Here is a 19471-nt window from a genome sequence, read left to right on the forward strand (position 1 = left end):
GCAGTTAGAGCATCAGCCCGCGGACCAGAGAGTCCCGGGTTCGGTTCCTGCTAAGGGAGTGTACTTCAGTTGTGGTTCGTCCCCGGTTGTGTGAGTGGCAACCAGTCCATGTGTCTCTCTCACATTGATGTTTCTCTCTCTTTCTCTTCCTCCTGCCGTCCCTCCCCCTCTAGTTGAAGATAAATGCAAAAATGTCCTCGGGTGAGGAAAAAAAAAAGATCTAATTGGGGATTAAGTGTTGCATTTAGGTGCTTATCTCTTCAGTCTTTTAAAATCTGAAGCCATTTTTTTCATTTGGTTTTCATAACATTTACATTTTTTTTTTTCCACATCTTTATTGTTGGATGTAAAATGTATTACAGATGTTCCACATTTTTCCCCCATTGACCCCCTCCTCCCCACTCCCGCCCCCCTCCCACCTTTTCCCAAACTATTGTCCGTGTCCATTGGTTATGCATATAAGTTCTTTGGTTTATTTCTTCCCACCCCTCCAACCCCTTTCCCTTTGAGGTTTGTCAGTCTAGCAATGAATTTGTGCTTCTTAATCCCTTCACCTTTTTCATCCATTCCCCCAACCCCTTTCCCAACTGGCAACCAACAAAATGTTCTCTGTATCTATGAGAATGTTCCTGTTCTTCCTGTTCATTTTGTTTGTAGATTCCATTGTTGATAGATATGTATTCATTGCCATTTTGTTTGTTCCTACATTTTATCTTTTTCTTTAAAAAGACCCTTCATCATTTCATATAATAACGGTTTGGTAGTGATGAACTCCTTTAACTTTTTCTTGTCTGGGAAAGTTTTTATATGTCCATCGATTCTAAATGACAGCTTTGCAGGATAGAGTAATTTTGGTTGTAGGTTCTTGGTTTTCATCACTCTGAATATTTCTTGCCACTCCCTTCTGGCCTGCAAAGTTTCTTTTGAGAAATCAGCTGACAGCCTAATGGGAACTCCCTTGTAGGTGACTAGCTGCCTTTCTCTTGCTGCTTTTAGGATTCTCTCTTTGTCTTGAACCTTTTGCATTTTGATGATGATGTGTCTTGGTGTGGGCCTCTTGGGGTTCATCTTGTTTGGGACTCTCTGTGCTTCCTGGACTTGTATGTCTGTTTCCTTCACCAAGTTAGGAAAGTTTTCTGCCATTATTGTTTCAAACAGGTTTTCGATGTCTTGTTCTCTCTCTTCTCCTTCCGGCACCCCCAAGATGCGAATGTTGGCACGCTTGAAGTTGTCCCAGAGGCTCCTTACACTATCCTCATTTTTTTGGATTCTTTTTTCTTTTTGCTGTTCTGATTGGGCGTTTTTTGCTTCCTTATATTCCAAATCGATGGTTGCTCCTTGGATTTACGTACTCTATTATTGAAGCTATGTAAATTATTCTTTATTTCAGTTAAAGCCTCCTTCGTTTCTAACTGTGCAGCGATCATTTCTGACTGGTACTTTTTTATGCTCTTGAGGCCCTCACTGAGTTCAATGAGCATCCTTATAAGCAGTATTTTGAACTCAGCATCTGTTAGGTGGCTTATCTCCATTTCGCTTAGTTCTTTTCTTGGGATTTTGTTCTGTTCTTTCATTTGGGACCTGTTTCTTTGTATCCTCATTTTGGCTGCCTCCCTGTGTTTGTTTCTGTGTATTACTTAATGAGAGGTATGGGGCTCGCTGAGACCCGATGCTGCTCGTTTGAAAGAATTTAGGAAAAACCTGAAGCAGGATCCAAGACAGGCCAATCCTATGGTTAAGCAAGTAGCAACAGCTTGGGTGGGCTTGAAAGTTGTGTGGGGCGGGGCGGGGCGGGGCGGGGCCTCAGGGAGTCAGCAGGGCGGGGCTACCAGTGTGAGCCAGGTTGCTGGAGTCCCAGATATGGCGACTGTCTGCCGCCCCAGGGAAGGGCTCACCAAAGGAACAAAGGCCTCTTACAGCACGTTTGTCCCGGAGAAAGCCCCCTCTCCAGCCCTCGCTCCAGTGCCAAACAGCTCAGTTCTTCCCTGTATTTCTCTGATGCCCCTCGAGCTGCCTCCCCTCCGAGCTTAGAGGGAGAGAGTCCGACCAGTCCGTGCGCGGGCCCTTTAGGGAGCTGCCTGTGGCTCCAGCCAGGTCAGCTTCCCTGAGCCTCAGTTTCTGCTGGTTTTCCAGCCAGAAGTTATGGGGATTCTCTTCCTGGCACTGGAACCCTGAGCGGGGCACCTGGTGTGGGACGGGGACCCCTCAGTCCTCAGGAAGGACCTTCCCAGCCGCGGGAGCCTCCTGATTTTTATCCGCCACACTTGGGTGTGGGACCAGCCCGTCGCACCACCGCGCCGCTGCCGCCACCCCTCGCGCCGCCGCCCCTCCTACCGGTCTGGATGTAGCTGCTTTTTTTTTTTAATTCCGTAGTTGTAGGACTTCCATTCAGCTTGATTTCAGGCGGTTTGGGATGATGGTTGTTCTGTAGTTTTGTTGTAACTTGGATGTGGTTGTGGGAGAACGCGATACTGCGTTTCCCTACACCGCCATCTTGACCGGAAGCCACATTTACATATTAAAGAGTATAGGCCAGTTATTTTTTTCTTTATTTGTATTGTTGACACTACTTCAGCTGTCCCCATTTCCCTCTCCTTTGCACACCTCCACCCAGCCCCTGCCCCCCTTTCCCTGTGACCATCACCACACTGTTGTCTGTGTCCATGGGTTATGCATATATGTTCTTTGGCTAATTCTGTCACCTCCTTTCATCCAGCTCCCTCACCCCTTAGGACAGTTATTTTGTATAAAATCCCTCACTTTTTGTTTGTCTGTTTCTTCATGATTAGATTGGGGCAAGCAGGGCCATACAGAAGTGGTTTGACCTAAGTATATCACAATACTGGGCCATTTTACATATATGAATCTTTTAATAATTATTGCAAGCATTAAAATAGGTCAATTTAAAACATATTGACATTATTAAAGTAGTATGCACATGAATCCTCTTATACAAACTTTATTTCAGCATGATTCTACCAATAAGAACTATGTGGTCAGAGAACCACAATACAAAGATGTTAATAAGAGACTGTCTAGATTTCTTCAGATAGTAAGAGCTTGATTCTTAGCTTTGCATGTCCAGAAATTTAATTCTGTCAGAGGTGATCAAACTCAGAGAAACTAATACAGAATAAGGATAATCTAACTCAGAAAAGAACATGTAGCAATTGATAATGAGGAGTGTAACTGTCAAGCAAACCAAAAATGTTTATTGGCTAATTGGCATACTCTTATTCCATAAGAAAATCTACATGGGAAGCCAAATCAGAAATTTACTTCATGCATAAGAGGATTTATATAATTTTAATTCATCTGATTTATCACGATCTGACAATCTTTGCACTATTCAGCCCTACTGAGACATACCTACAAGTAGATCAGATATTCATGTCTGCTTACCAAAGTACTCTAGCCCTAGACAGTTTACAATATACAACTTAATACTTAAAAATGTAGCACAGCCTCTTAATGGTCCACTAATATCCATTCTGGTTCCCCACAGACCAGTTCTTCACATTAGAAGCAGAGCATTTTTAAATGCAAATTTGATGTCACCCCTCTGACTAAAATCTTTCAATAGCTTCTTATTACTATTAAGTGAAGACACATCTCCTTAACTTTGTCCACAAGGCCTTGTGTGGCCTAATCAGAAAAAAAAAAAATCAATTCTTTGAAAGCCTGTTTGGGTTACTTCCTCTAGGAAACCGAGTCAGCATAAAATGCATGAGGCAAACTCTGTGAGAACAGCATATTGACTCACAGGGAGGTTGAAAAGTGGAGCAAACGAGAGTCAGGTCCATAATTTCACCCCCACAGTCCCTATCTCTAGGTTTATAAAACAACCCAGCAAAAAAGAAAATTGTTTTGCTTGCCCCTGATACTACTTAACTTCTCTATGTTCAGATAAGCCACAGGTTCTGTGACTAACTTCCCTACAGAGTCTTGCCCTTAGCCTTAGCCCCAGAGCTGAAAGGAAGAAGAACTTAGACTGTGTGCCTATGAAGTAGCTGTCATTTTACGTACCTTATCTTAGTTTTGACAACTCTATCAGATGACGGAGAGGGTCCTCCTTATCCACGTATTCATTCCTTCATCCCCATTGTTATAAGATTGTTCAAGGAAGCAAAAGTCATTAAACTTGAAAATAATGACTAACCAATTGCTCTATTCAAAATGAGTGTCTATACAAACTTCCATTCTGCTGAACACTAGGGTTTATCTGTAAAATCATACCAAGATCTCAGTCTCTTTTTCTTTGGCAAGATTAAAAACACATAGCCTAGTGTAGATGAGCACGTGGGGAAATGGGGATTTTCTTGTACTCCTTGCTTGTAACCGTGGAAATCAATGAGCCTCTGCTTGGTAGTTTGGCAATAGGTTTGGAAATGTAAAATGTGCATTCCCTTTGACTCACTTCTAGAAATTTGCCCTGATGTTGACATTCTCTAGTGGGAAGAAATAACTAAGCAGGAAGTTCAATTCTTTTAACTATTTTAACATCGTGAAAATTGTTGCAAAGAGTGGTTTAAAATAGAAAAATATAAACATTAAGAGATTTTAGAAAACTTTTTTTTTTTCAAAAGCAACATTCATCATGATTGTGATGCGATATCCTATGTAAACGGAGGCACGCCAATCCATATCATACAATTGTGTCAGAAAAATTAGGCTAAAAAAATATCTAATGTGATTTAACCTTTGCCCAGTCTAAGTACTGCATGGCAACGATTGTAACCTGTCTTTTTTCAATTTTTAAAATTATGGTAAACACATATATCGTCTATATTTTTTTCTACACTTACTATAATATACTGGCCCTCCTTCAGATATTTATTTATTTTTTCTGGTAACAATTATCCTCTGATAATGAGGACTTGCTAAATATGGATGAGTAAATTGAGATTTAGAGAGTTTAAGGAATGTGCCAAGACCACAAGATGAAGGATTCAGTGCTTGGTCCCAATGCAGATCTGCTAGCTGCTCCTATGTCTGACTTTTAGGCTCAGACCACAGTAGGAACATCTACTAGTGCCCAGAAGTGCTATGTAAATTAGAGGCATTCTCCTCCTGGCCTGTTCCTCCAGTCCCAGGAAGTTCAACACTGAAAAATAAAAATACAAATAAAAAATAAATGAAGAAAGTAGGTAATTGAAGGAGTAGAACATGCACAGAGTCACTGAATAGGGTGGCAATAAGAAAAAGAAAGTAATACCCACCCACAAAGATGGGAGGGGTAAAAAATAAATCCCCTCTAAACCTTTTTAGTTTATAGATTTTCTGAGACGTGCAACCATCTCTAAAGAGCTCATTCTAACCCTGGCCGGTTTGGCTCAGCAGTTAGAGCGTCGGCCTGTGGTCCAGAGAGACCCAGGTTCAGTTCCTGCTAGGGGCATGTACTTCGGTTGCAGTTTGTCCCCGGCCCCGGTTGGGTTGTGCGGGTGGCAGCCACTCGATGTGTCCCTTTCACATCGATGTTTCTCTCTCTCTCTCTTTCTCTTCCTCTCTCTGCCTCCCGCTCTATCTGAGTAAAAAAATGGAAAAATGTCCTCGGTGAGGATAAAAAAAAGAGCTAATTCTAATAATTCAAATAGACTTTGAAGTAGAGTCATAATCACATAAAGAAATAAACTTTTCAAAATATATTCTATATTAAATGAACTGATAAGTTGTAGAGGAAGAACCAAATAAAATTTAGGAACTCTAGTTCAGATCCAAAAACCAAATTACATACACATATACCTTATAGTTAAAAATAGGTTTGGTATCATTAAAATTCCTTTTAAAACGGGAAAGTAATTGCTTTTTAAAGGTATAATAATTTAAGTGTTCGAACCATGAGATATGAATAAATACTCTACCACAAAGTGACTATAATAATTTCTTAGAATGTATCCAAATTATTTTAGCTTTTCTTGGGCTGCCTACACTAAATATCTATGGTATTTTTGTATTTGGATTTCACTATTGTGATGAAGAAATAGTCTTTGGGGGGTCTTCTTTCGCTTACTTAAGAAAATAAAATTTTTGGACTCAGTCCTAAAATAGGAATGAGAAAGGCAATGAGATTTAAGGAAAAAATACTTTTTAGTTTTGAAGAGGTAAGATCTTTTTTAAAATTTGACTTTAATATTAGTGAATTTCTAATGTCAAGGAATATCATTTTTAGGACACTAAATATACCAAAGAGATTTATTTTTTAAAATTTGATATTTAAAATTTTATGCCTGCTGGTGTGGTTTAGTGGATTGAGCATTGTCCCACCAACTGAGAAGTCCTGGTTCAATTTCCTGTCAGGGTACATACACAGATTTTGGGCTCAATCCCAAATAGGGGGCATGCAGGAGGCAGCTGATCTATGTTTCTCTCTCTCCCTTTCTCTCTCTTAAAAAAAAAAAAAGTAAAAACATATTAAAAAATTTTTTAAACCATAGCAAATATAGCATATATTATTAGTACCAAGTATTATAGTGTCTTGCATTTTTCTTTTGTAAAGAGCTTAACTATAATTTTTTCTTTAAAAGGTGGAGAAAGGAAATCATGTAACATCTAGCATTTGGACAGTGTTTTTCACGTGTGCACTATGCAGTCATCATTAGTACTATTGCCAAATCGTTCTGGTTTTCTCTCCTTCCTAGAATGTCAAAAGATGGCACCTCCTGGCTCCCTTTTATTTGTATGGGGCCATGCAAACACTTCTGGCCAAAGGGTTATGAGCAAAAGCTTCTACTTCACACCTTTGAATCTTGTCTTTTCTTTTTGGCATGAAGATGAGCAATGTTCAATATGATGGCCGCTCCACTGGCCTGGAAATCTGAGTGATTCTGATGCACAAAGCCTTATTGCTGACCTGCAAAGGACATAAAGCATAAATAAATAAATCTTCACTATTTTAAGCCACTAAAATTCTGTGACTATCTGTTACTGCAGCGTCACTTAGCCTTATCTTACTTATGCACTATGCAATATATTTCCTAATTCACAGATGGAAAATCCACTCTGTATCTTTGTTAGTATCAGAAATTTGTAAAAATTAACAGAGAGTTGAGAAGAATCAAAGCAAGAAAAGTCTGACAGGGACTTTTTCTCTCCTCATGAATGTAAATTTCACAAAAATGTTCCTTAAATGCAGAGACACCATTCAATTTGTAGTTGACAAAAGAAAAGGATATCATTCTGAAATGTGTTTTTGTTATATCACTAATTATTAGTATTAGTGGTAATAATAACGGTTACCTTGAATTCAGTGTGAATATATTCTTAGTCCTATACTAGATGCTTAATTTATATTATCTCATGTAATTTCACTTAATCTTCACAGTGATCCTAAGAGGTAGCTATTATTCAAACAGATCTTTCTTCAAATCAGCATTTTGTCCATTATGGCAATGGTGTTTTATGGTTTGCAAAGTGCTTTCACCCTACAAAACCATATTCATCTTTGCAGCAACTGTTGGGTTGATATTCTCCCATTTTACAAAAGAGGAAATAGGACTTCAGAGAACTTATTTTGATCTGTGTAAGGTCATACAGGTGGTAACAGAACCAGGTCCTGTTAAAATACATTGGAATACAAATCCCATGTGGTTCTTTCTCACACTTTGCAGAACAATAAACATAATGCAAAGAGATAGTTAGGCATAATGTATTTTCAACCTTTCTTTAATGCTTTTCTTCAGGATTCTGATTTACATAGGTGATTTTTTACTTTTGGAGAGAAATAACCTAAATCTTGGAATGCTTTAAACTCTAGGTGATAAATAGTTAGCAGTTTAGTCAAGCCAGTTAAAAATTAAAGCAGGGATCAATTAGAAGTCATTTTTTCCAGGTTTAAAAAGTGCTTTGCAGAAGGCAGTTTGGTGAGAGTTCTGAATGGATTGCCATGTGTTCGATTAAATGGTGTAATGAAAGGCCCCTGAAGCTTGCAGAACAGAGCTTTATCTTCAAACAAACTCAATTGCATTTAGCCTGATTGGGCTAGATCCCCTTTGAAAGTCATGGCTATGAAAAGAGGAGCCAGGAGTCAAGCACTCTTAGTGTCAATCTGAAAAGGCCCATTCATTTTTTTTTAATTGCATCAACTTTCCATTTTTCCATAGTAAAAAAATTAATGGATTTCTATCAGGCGACTTCCGGGAAAACTGAAAAGCCCCTATTCTTTCTCTCTCTGTTCTTCTTTTAAAAAAATCTATTGGCATAACAATGTACATCATAATCTTTTTGTTTTCATAGTCACATTGAGAGAAAACTTTTACATACACATATATTATTTTCAAATAATTTTTATACAAAAGATCTTACACTATTGGTAAACTGCTTTAAAAGAACTCCCAAACCTAACAATATATTTTGAACATCTTCCCATGTCTTTTATATGATTTTTAACACACACATATATATCTACATATTATTTTTAACACATTACACTGTATGGATCCACCATAATTTATTATACTAGTCCCTATCTTTATACATCTAGAATAGTTCCAACTTTTCACAGTTAATAATTAATGCTGGGATAAACATCTTAGAAAGTACATTTCTGCCCATATCTCTTTATGTTTGAAGTGCTGGTCTTCTTTAGACCAATTAAAGTATTAGATTATCATAATAATAGTAATAGCTAACATTCATAGAGTACATTGTTAATAGGCAAGTGACTTCAAACTAGTTTCTCTATCTCTAATTCCATGTTTTTGTACTTGCTCAGTGTTTCTTTTACCTGCTATTTGGAATCTGGATTGTTGGCTTTGTCACTTGCTACTGAGGTGACCTTAGATAAGTCACTACAGCTCTCTGAGCCTCGGTTTCATCATTTGTAAACTGGGGATAATAATACCTAATTCACAGGCTTATTGTAAAGATTAAATGAGATGGTACAAGAAAAGAGCACAATGTTTGGCACACAGAAAGAACTCAATAAATATTACCTACTCTTATCTATCCATGGAGCGAATCAGGAATTAATACATGTATTCACACAGAAGTAAGTGATCAACCAGCTTGTCTCAATAGTCTGTCTCTTTTTTCATCATAATTTTGTGTGCTTTAAATATCTCCACATCTTCATTATCATTCTTACTACTTGTGTCTTTGCCCCCCCCCCCCCCCCCCCCCCCGGATTAGTCTTGCCAAAGTTTTTCTAATTTCTTTGACTTTTCAAAGAATCAGCTTTTGGTTGTTACTGGTCAAGTTTAGTCTTTTTAAAAAATTCCCTATTGCATTAATTTCTGTCTCCATCTTTTAGAATCATATTTGAATTTGTTAATCATAACATAATTTACATCCATTTGAAAAATGGAGTGATATTTAGAAGTGATTGCATATTTTGCCTGTAATACTTGGGGCACATAAGGGTCACAGACTCCTGGAGGGGCTTCCACTCTAATCTTTACATTCTTCTACTTTCTGTGGATTTATTTTGTTTTCTTTTTCAGGTTTTCTGAGTTGAGAGCTTGGTTCATTTGTTTTTACATTTTTGTGTATTGTTTTAAATGCATTTAAAGCAATAAACTATGCTCTAAATACTGTTTTGGCCATATGCTACAGTTGCAAAGTTGCATTTATAGAAAAGCAACTTTACACACTTGGTGGAAAGGTTTTATTAATAGTTTCTGTCTATTATCATTTACTATTGTCACTTGGCATTGACATAGGAAGAGATGGTCCTCTTCCTAGCTCTGTATGAGAAAGCACAGAGTAAAAAAAGAGAGAGAAGTGATGTTATGATTCTTTCCTAAGTCTTTGCATGGGTCACCTGCTTTTGGTGAAACTAAAGATAATGGTTGGCATCTCTAAATTATATTTTTTGCAAGCACAGTGCCAGCTTTGTATTATTTTAGTAGTCTAAGAGCTAAGGGTATTTTATAAAACCTTCAGGATTCAGATTAAAGATAAATTTGTTGACGATAACTGGGAACAATTCTCTTATTTGTTTTGCCCAGTAAGTTTTCTCCCAAACTCAAAAACATCATCTTCCCAAAGTCATAACTTCTGCGCTGTATTACAGGGAGGTGATTTTTCCTCTTAGTCCTCTGATCCTAATGAAAAAGTAGCGCAGTATTGTCAGTTATTTTAGATTTTCCAAGATAATGCATGCAAAAATTTCATGTTTGCCACCAAATTTTTGTGGTTTTTCCAAATCTGAGCCCTCAAGTTTCTAGAATTGAGCCGTGATGAAATGGAAAAGGGTTAGGGAACCTGGGTAGCTTCTAGATTCCATAACTACTGACTAAAAACAACTTGGTCAACCAGTGCATCTTGGTTAATCTTATTTCCCTAATCTGAAAAAAATGTGTGGGTTTGTGGAGATTTATCCCTCAGCCCCTATTTCTAATTCTCTTTGCATTGCATTGTGAAGTCTTGGAAAAAACACTGACCACATTCAGGACATGTAACGAATGTGACAACACACTGACCCACTCTCAAGTGAGGCCTGAACCAGCTCTGAGCAGAGAAAGATGACGTGAGGCGGATGAGAGACGCAAGTGGTGACTGACTCTCCAGTCAACTCCTCCAGGGCCAATCAGAAACTCAGCAGGAGCAGATGGGTGGGGCAGGAGGCCAGCATTGACGGCAGAAGGCTACTTCCGGCTGTGGTGCGTATGACGTCAGGGCCGGGTCGGACCGGCTCAGCCATCGAGAAACCGAGAAGGGAAAGCTCGCGAGGTTTCAGGGAGGCCGCCCCGAGATTCCGGCGCTACCGCCAGTTCCACCTCCCGGGGGCGGGGCGAGGGCGGAGCTGGCAGAAGGGAGCGGACGGGCGCCGGGCCGGCTGAGGTCCGTGCGGAGGCTGAGCCGGCCGCGGGCGCGACCGGAGGCAGGTGAGTGCGCGGATGCAGCGCTCGGCGGCCGGGGCTGGGATGGGGGCCGGGCTCGCCGCACCTGCCCTAACTCTGCGAGCAGAAGCAAGAGCTCTTGTGTGTCTTTGGCTGTCCAGGGAAAGCGGGCTAATTTAGGGGCTGCTAAGGTCTCCAATGAAGCTCCGGCGACGGCCTTGGCCCTCTAGTTCCCCGGGGTGATACTGGCCCCGTGTGTTCCGAGAGGTAGCTCGAGCCTGGGGAGCAGTCTTTGTCCTTCCTTACTCCCTCTCACCCGTCCACTCGTCGGCCCTCGAGCGCACGGCTCCCGGTCCCTGCCTGGGCTTCGTAAACAATAACAAATGTCGTGGGTCCTCTCCCCTGGCATCCCCCGCTCTCTCGTCCGGTGCCCTCCGGCCGATGTCACCCGAAGGAAGGATTCTCGGCATGCCGCTTAAATTGTGGGGGCTATTTGTGTACCATCCCTAAAAACTGATGCGTCAGATTGCTGAACATTTCTCAGACCCGGTCAAGCCGCCCAGCTCCCAGAAGCCACGGAGTGCCCAAAGCCGGTCTCAACATCTGCCCCTACCCCTGGAACCGTGGACCCTTCTTTTCCACATCATTTCCCTCCACTGTCGTTTTTCACCTTTACTATCGCGGACGAACGAGTGGTTGTTTGGTATGCGAACAAGAAAGGTTGTCCCGGATTGAGTAGGAGACAGTTCACCTTTAGAAAGTTGTCAGGTTGATAGCAAAAGAGCAAACTTTATTTTCTAAACCAGTAGCCTTCCGATCACTGATGCTACTTTTGTGGATCGCTCTTCGGGTTGTAGTTGAGAGGAAAGATATAAAAAGAAATGGGGCGGGGGTGTTGAGCTGCTGGTGCTGGAAGTAGTAGTGGCTTGTCCAAAAGTGCGATTCTGTTCTTCAGTTGATAAAATGCAGAACCAACGCTCTTGTCTGTTTCACGTAACTTCTGATAAGTTTTAATAGAAGCCAAGTGCTTAGAAAAGGCCCGAGCATTAGCTTTATTAGTGTTAAAATCCGAGGAAACAACTTTGTTTTTAATTTATGACTCCCCGTTGTAAAATGGGGATTAACCAGTGAGACCTTGTCTTTGGGCAATTGGGGGTGGAGTGGGGGCTTAAACTTGTCAGGTCTCCAGGGTCTATTATTTAAAGCTGTTTTACCTATCCAGTGAAGGTTTTTGAAAGTTCATTGTCTCAATCGTGTTTGTATATATAAGACACTGGAAACCTCTTTATGTTTGATTTGCTTTTCTTTGTATACCTCAGGATATATAAAACAATTAAGTTAATTATACTCTCTGCCCAGTAGCTGAGAGGTATTGTATGTGAATTAGCCACTTTTGTGACTATTTGAGGTCAGGTAAATTAGTTTAAAATACATTGTTAAATTATGATGACATTTTTTAAATGCATAGGTTCATCAAAGTACTTTTATATGAAAAATTGATCTGAAAGGAAGTACAACGATTAAAAAATTTTTGGTTTGATCTGTCTCAGTTTTGCACTTTGCATTCTTCTCCTTGTTAAAATGGCTGATAATGTTTCCCATTGGTTAGGATGTGTTTAGAATGAGAAACAAATAGGGTGTACTTTTTGTACTCCTTTGAAAAGCCCTGCCACTGGGGAATGAAAAAATTAGAAAACCATGTTAAATGGATGCAGTTGTTCTTTAGCCTTTTGTTTTTGCATTTGTTTCAAAGTTGAAAATCAAATTCAAAGAATCCTAGTGAAAGAATCAAGACTAGGAATATTTGTGCAAGTAAATAGGTGTCCTCAGCAGTTTTTATGCTGAAAAATTAATTTCAAAAGGTAGCACATTATAAAAACAAAGGAAAAATTGTACTTTGTAGAACATGGCAATAAAGCAAGGGATTTGATTCTGCCATTTGTTTTCAGAAAAGTTCTCTTCTCCCTAAATAAGAGCAATGTCGTTGTGTTACCAAAGCTGGATAATTTAGAATGTGCTTTCTCAGGTAATCCTAGATAAATTGGAGTCTTTGTGCGCTCGCATGTGTGTGTGTGTGAGAGAGAGAGAGAGAGAAACAGAGACAGAGAGAGAGACATTGTTAAGAGGGGAAAGGGGACACAAAGCAAAGCTAGAACGATTCACATCTTGATGTAAAGTTAAAATGATTTTATTTTGCACAAATAGTGTAGGGTGAATCAAGCAAGCATATTGTCATCCAGCATCTCCATGATAACATTAAAATCAGCAGATGGGCAACTTATGATTAAGTTAGACATGACATATGGAGAAATTATGCTACTGTATTTATATATTAAAAGCACCATGGGCTTTTTGAATGAAATAACGAAAATAAGCTTTTAAGGTATAGGAAAATTTAAAAAATAAATTAATTTTAAAAGATATTCTTTATCAGTAGTTTAAAAATATTAACTGAATCCTTCTTTCCTCTCCCCCCCCCAAATTTTTATTTAAGTTTTAATCAAATATTTATCAAAGTATGATCAATAGTTAAGTGCACTGGTTACATAAAGCTCCTGTCTCCAGGTAAAGGTTTGCTAATTAGCAGGGTATTATTATTCAGAACCTTTAGAGAGAGAGAAAAGAAGGGCAACAGTGAGCAATGTTTGCTGCCCAAACTGAGATGTGGTCTCTATCTTCAAGGAGAGGTAATTTAATGGGAGGGAATTTTACCCACATAACTATAATACACAGTGCATTTTTTTTTTTTACCCTCAACTGAGGACATTTTTGCATTCATCTTCAGATAGAGTGGGAGAGAGAAAGGGAGGAAGAGAGAGAAAGAAACATCAACGTGAGAGAGACACATCGAGTGGTTACCACCCACACGACCCCAACCAGGGCCAGGGACAAACTGCAACCGAGGTCCATGCCCTTAGCGGGAACTGAACCCCTGTCTCTCTGGACCGCAGGCCAACACTCTAACCGCTGAGCCAAACTGGCCAGGGCAATACACAATGCATTTTGTGGAGAAGTCAAGCAGGGAGGGATTAAATTCCACTAGGCCAATTAAAGAAGGCTCTGAGTAGGGTGAGGCATTTGTGTAAATGATTTGGATGATCTAGTCATATGATAATCATAATAATCAAACACTTTACATAATGCTACTTGCTGATAAACCCATACATGTAGTAATATACCTGGGTTTAAGCCGTACAACAACAATACGGAGTATGTATTTTTATTACTCCCATTTTTCAGCTGGGTTAACTAAGGTACCAAGATCAGATAACTAGAAAATGGTAGAACAAGGATTGTAATTCAGGCATTCCAGTTTATACCTGTATCCCTGTGCTTAGTTTTTCTCCTTATTTTCTCTCCCATTCTTGGTGATCTTTCTCAGGTTTGTAGTTTCAAAGAATTGATTTGAGAAAGTACATTTTTCTAGCATCTCAATTTAGGGATCAGTTTTCTAGAAAGAACTCCAAAATAATGAAAACCCAAGTAATTTCGTTGTTTTTGGCATGTTAGATATTTAGTCAATTTTCGGAAGTTGCTTTTTGTGTACATTAAAGCTAACCATTGAGTTAGGATTTTTGATAAATTTGATTTCATAACCTAGTAGAATACACATAGGATTTAGAAATAAGAAGTTATGCCCTGGCCGGTTTGGCTCAGTGGTTGGAGCGTTGGCCTGCGGTCTGGAGAGACCCGGGTTCGGTTCCCGCTGAGGGCGCGTGCCTCGGTTGCGGTTTGTCCCCGGCCCTGTTTGGGTCGTGTGGGTGGCGGCCACTCGATGTGTCCCTTTCGCATCGATGTTTCTCTCTCTCTCTCTCTTCCTCCCACTCTATCTGAGCAAAATGTCAAAAAATGTCCTCGGGTGAGGATAAAAAGAAAAAAAAAAAGAAGTTATAACTATGTTAGCTCCTTTGCCTAATGGAATTTTTGAATTGTGTAATTTGGCTTATAATTTTTAAAAATCACTTTGGGTATTTTTGGATTGAATTGTGAAGTTGGAATTTATTTGATGGTCGAATGCCAGTCTAAGCCCTTTTAGTTTTTGTTTCCACAAACAGCTAAATTTATAATGCCTGAATGAGGATTTTGAATAGAGTGTTATGCATGTATAAAATGAGAGATGTTCAGTCACTGATAATTTATGGTAGGGCAACTTCGAAAGCTCTGGGGATTGTGAAACAAAAGGTGTATACAAATACACTGTGCCTAGCATAGGCCTACTCAGTAAATACTGCTTTGTTGAATGAATGGTCCAGTTGATTTTATTTTTGAAGTTTCAGAAATAGTTCACATTGTTATTGGTTATCTAAATATTGGCATCACAATAAACTCAAGTGGATTTAAAGATTAGGAACAAAAATATATCTAGGCAGTGGTAGGTGTACTGCCTGTCCTTACTTTCTAGCAAGATACAGACCCTTCAGCTCCTTTGTCAGTGCCCTGATTGACTCGGCTTTAATTAGAACTCCAGAGGCACAGTGTCTGTGAATGAATATAGTAAGTGTTCTCTCCTTGTCTGAGTTGGGTAGGTTCTAGAAAACTCCCACAGTAGGATAACTTATGGTTGATGAGCTTAAAACTAATGGGAAAAGTAGCAGAACTAATCAGGAAATAAAGCCAATACATTTATGTTATTATAATAAGATAAAAGTGGCAAGACAATTTTCGGGATGTAAGCCCATAATTTCATGGAGATGTTTATGTCGACTGTGGTTTGTTATATGAAAGTTATGTGTTCCTCTGTTTGGTTTTGAACAGTTATTCTTAGTAACAAAGAAACCAGATATACTCTTACCTTTTTGCTGATAGAAATTTGGGGGGCATCTTTTCCCATAATAGACTAGTTTTGTCTACATTGAAAATCCACTTAGATAGGTAGCCCCCCTCTTAGATGGTCTCTGCACAAGTCTTAGGGAAGACCTTAGTTATATGTCAGACAGTGAGCTGACTATTCACACTGGTGTGTAAATTCAAAAAGTCCTCAAACTTTGGCAGTTTCTCTGTAGTTAATGATAGTAGCACTTGTACTATGCTCAGCTTTTAAATTATTAAATAAGCTCCTTGCCATCTCCTGAATTAATGCTAGACCAGTTGACAACCTAAAATGATGTTGATTCTCTGGTCACACATTCAGAAGGTTTCATGTTTTCCTTGTCCTTTTCTGAATCTTACTGACTCCACAGGTAGGGACTTTTCACATTGCAGTATATGAGTCTCTAATTTTGGATCACTTTTACTGCTTTTGCAATTACTTAATATGATGGAGTTAATAATGTTTAACGCCTCAAAATCAACCACAAATACAGCTTGCCCAGAATAAGGAATAAGATGGCAGAAACTTAAGTGGCTGTGCATGATTGCTAATACCATCTATTTTTGGCAAGCAGAGTGGTTGTGCCTTTGCTGTGGGGCCTAGCTTTCATTCTGTCTGTTAAAATTTAGAAAAGTGAACGTTTGGAAACATAGAAGCTTCTGTATACATAAGTAAGCACATTTAAATAGTTTTATTTTGATTTTTTGATTCTGTTCTTTTTCTATACAGTCATTGCTATTCTGCTTTTATGACTCGGAGATATTGGCTTCGATTCTCTAGATTCTTCAGCAATCCTGGAGACACAGTAAGTAATTTGGACATTTAATATGAAAATGCTTTGTACAGTCTATGTTTCTCAAACGTGTCACCCAACAGTAGTATATAAACCTAGCTCTTTGTGTATCATCTTCCCTTCTGACATGTTTGGCTCCTTTTTCTTCCTGAATGTCACCAGTTAGGGTATGGGTGTAATAATAATTTAATAAACAACAGTAACCATTTACTTAATGACTTACTATGTATCAGATGTAGTGCTAAGTACTTTATATAAATATTATCTCATTTAATTCCCACTTACAAATGAGGAAACTGGAGCCTAGCGAGAAGTGACCAGGGTCACATAGATAGATAGTAAGTGGAAGAGTTAGAAATTGATCCCTAAGATCTAGATTTGATTCTCTTTTACCTCCTTCGTTTAGTCCCACCAGAGTTATCTGTTTTCCCCTCTTCTTCCTCCCTTTTGTAGGAGTTATTTACAGTTTTGCACGTCAAACAAATTCTCTTGGGAAAAATACACAGAAATAATTCAGCTCTATTCTGATTTACTATTGAAGGGGACCTGTTCTTGGACAGAGCTTATTGTAAGAATAATACTGGTAGCACCTTATATTTCTATCATGCTATAGAGTTTTATCAAGCATTTTTATACATCTTACTTAATTCTCCTAGTAAATTTAAACTCAGGTCTTTAGATTAAAAGTTGCTACTGGCAGTTTGCTAAGGACTCCACAAGATTAGTTGATGAGGCACAGTTTTTGCCCTCAGCAATTTTAATGCTGAAATAAATGATATAATCAGATGTTCTAACTTCATTCACGCCAATTAGGAGCAGATAAATATCATTATAGCACAGCATTTTCTTAAAAGGTGTTTTAGGCCCTGGCCAGTTTGGCTCAGCAGTTAGAGCGTCGGCCTGCGGTCCTGAGAGACCCTGGTTCAGTTTCCGCTAGGGGCACGTACCTCGGTTGCAGTTTGTCCCCGGCCCTGGTCGGTCATGTGGGTGGCAGCCACTCGATGTGTTCCTTTTGCATCCATGTTTCTCTCTCTCTCTGTTCCTCTCTCTCCCTCCCACTCTACCTGGACAAAAAAATGGAAAAATGTCCTTGGGTGAGGATAAAAAAAAAAAAAAAGGTGTTTGAGTTTTGAGCTTCATTTTTGGCCAAAATTGAGAAGTTGGAATTCTAGTGCTGCATTTTAAATCATGAAATGTTAAGAGTCTTCAGTTTTTGTGATTCAGTGAATGATCGTTAAGTTGCTATCTACCTATTCTGCACACAACTATTGCATTTAACTAAAACAATTATGATGAAAGAATGAGATGGACGTAGGACAGATATAATTTCAAAAGTGAAATTAAAGAATTAGGGATCCTAATAAGGACTTGATGAGGTGTCTTAGGGTAGCACTGCTGCAGGAAATTGGGTGTAGGCTTTAAAGAATGGATAAAAGCTCTAAGTATTCCTCTCTGGAAATGTGTATTATTTGAGAGATCAAAGAGCTTATTTCATGATCCATTTTTGAAATATTTTCTTGTGCCAGTATCTTGTTTTAATGAATTTAATTTTTACTAACCCTTGGACATTTTTACTTAGTTAAGCATTTGCCCATTGATATGTCCCCATTATGGAAACACCACACATTGTTTGCCCTTTGTAATTTTTCTGTATTTGTCAGCAGAGGCTAGCTGCCTGGTTTATAACACTAGAGAGTTGCTTTTTTGTTGTGTTTTTACAAAAAGGTTCATTTCATTTGGACACATCTTTCAAATCTGGTTGAGGATATTCTCCATATGTCCACTATTATCTAGCCAAACAGAATAGACTTTTTCTATTTGAGTGGCTAGAGTGGAAAAATTTCAGTCTTGAATTGCAAATATTTGACCCATTGGTATTCCTAACACTGGCAAATCCTAAAGGAATCACAGACTCTTAATTTTAGTTTTATTGAGGTTTACCATCACAATTCAACATTTACCAGTTATTTGCATGGCACTGTGTTAGGTACCATGGCAAAATAGAGATGAGTAAAATATATTGCCCTTCCATTTGGAAAGGTTTCATCCAGTAAAAGACATAATATATAGGTACAAACTCAAATTGAAAGTAATAAGCAAGTGACAGGGCACTGTTGGAGCAAAGGAAGGAGAGATTGCTTTTGGCTGGAGAGATTAGGAAGGCTTTCTATGTAAAGTGAAATATGAACTGACCACTTAAAGTAAAGGACATGCCAGGCCAAGGGATTAGCATGAGTTGGATATATTTCTATAACAACTTATAAGTTATTTACTTATTTACTTAATTATTTACTTCTCTCTCTGTCCTGTTGTATTTGACCCCATTGAGCTTAGAGGACAAGTGTTTTTCAGCTTTTCATTCTCTGCATCATCAACTGCTCAACCTGGTACATTTAATCAAAGTTGTAATTTAGTAAGATTACAGTGGCAGTAGTGTATGTGGAATGGATTTTAGGGAAGCGGGCCCAGAAATTTTAAGACCAGTGGAGAGACTAATTTAAATAATCTAGGAGAGCCCCCACTAGGTGGGTCAGTTGGAGCATCATCCTGTACACCAGGGAGTTATGGGGATCAGTTTCCAATCAGGGCACATACGGGAGGCAACTGATCAGTGTTTCTTTAAAAACATATCCTCAAAAAGAAAGAAAGAAAGAAAGAAAGAGAGAGAGAGAGAGAGAGAGAGGGAGGGAGGAAGGAAAAGAAAAGAAAAAGAAAGAAAGAAAGAAAGAAAGAAAGAAAGAAAGAAAGAAAGAAAGAAAGAAAGAAATAAAAAAATATAATCTAGGAAATAGATAATGAAGTTCTAAACTAGGTGGGATTGAAAAGAAGAGACTTGGATGAGTTGGTGTTGAGACCTAGGATTCTTTCCCTCTGTGAATGACCTGTGAGGTACATCCTGGGTCCCAGAAGATGCACCGATGGAAAGACGCGGTGCTCCCTCCGAAAGCAGACAGGTGACCACAGAGCTACATTCACTGATCTAGAAATAATTGCACCGGCACAAGGCTGCTCTAATGAAGGAGCAGTGAGAGGAGTGCTTAAGGGAAGGGAGCACAGCTTTGGGAGAATAAAAGAAGCTTTCCCTGGAGG

At 39.1% G+C, this 19471-nt stretch overlaps 1 protein-coding gene across 1 annotated transcript in view; it reads left to right on the top strand.

The window, feature by feature from the left end:
* The first annotated feature begins 10761 nt into the window (after positions 1-10761).
* Positions 10762-19471, top strand: part of STK38L (serine/threonine kinase 38 like) — an 83578-nt gene continuing 74868 nt past the window's right edge. Inside the window, exons 1-2 of the mRNA XM_036252068.1 lie at positions 10762-10823; positions 16318-16393. The gene's annotated coding sequence lies outside the window, so the exon portion shown is untranslated. The remainder of the gene's footprint in view (positions 10824-16317; positions 16394-19471) is intronic.

This window comes from Molossus molossus, unplaced genomic scaffold (genome assembly GCF_014108415.1).
Source record: "Molossus molossus isolate mMolMol1 unplaced genomic scaffold, mMolMol1.p scaffold_m16_p_10, whole genome shotgun sequence".
Classification (NCBI taxonomy): domain Eukaryota; kingdom Metazoa; phylum Chordata; class Mammalia; order Chiroptera; family Molossidae; genus Molossus; species Molossus molossus.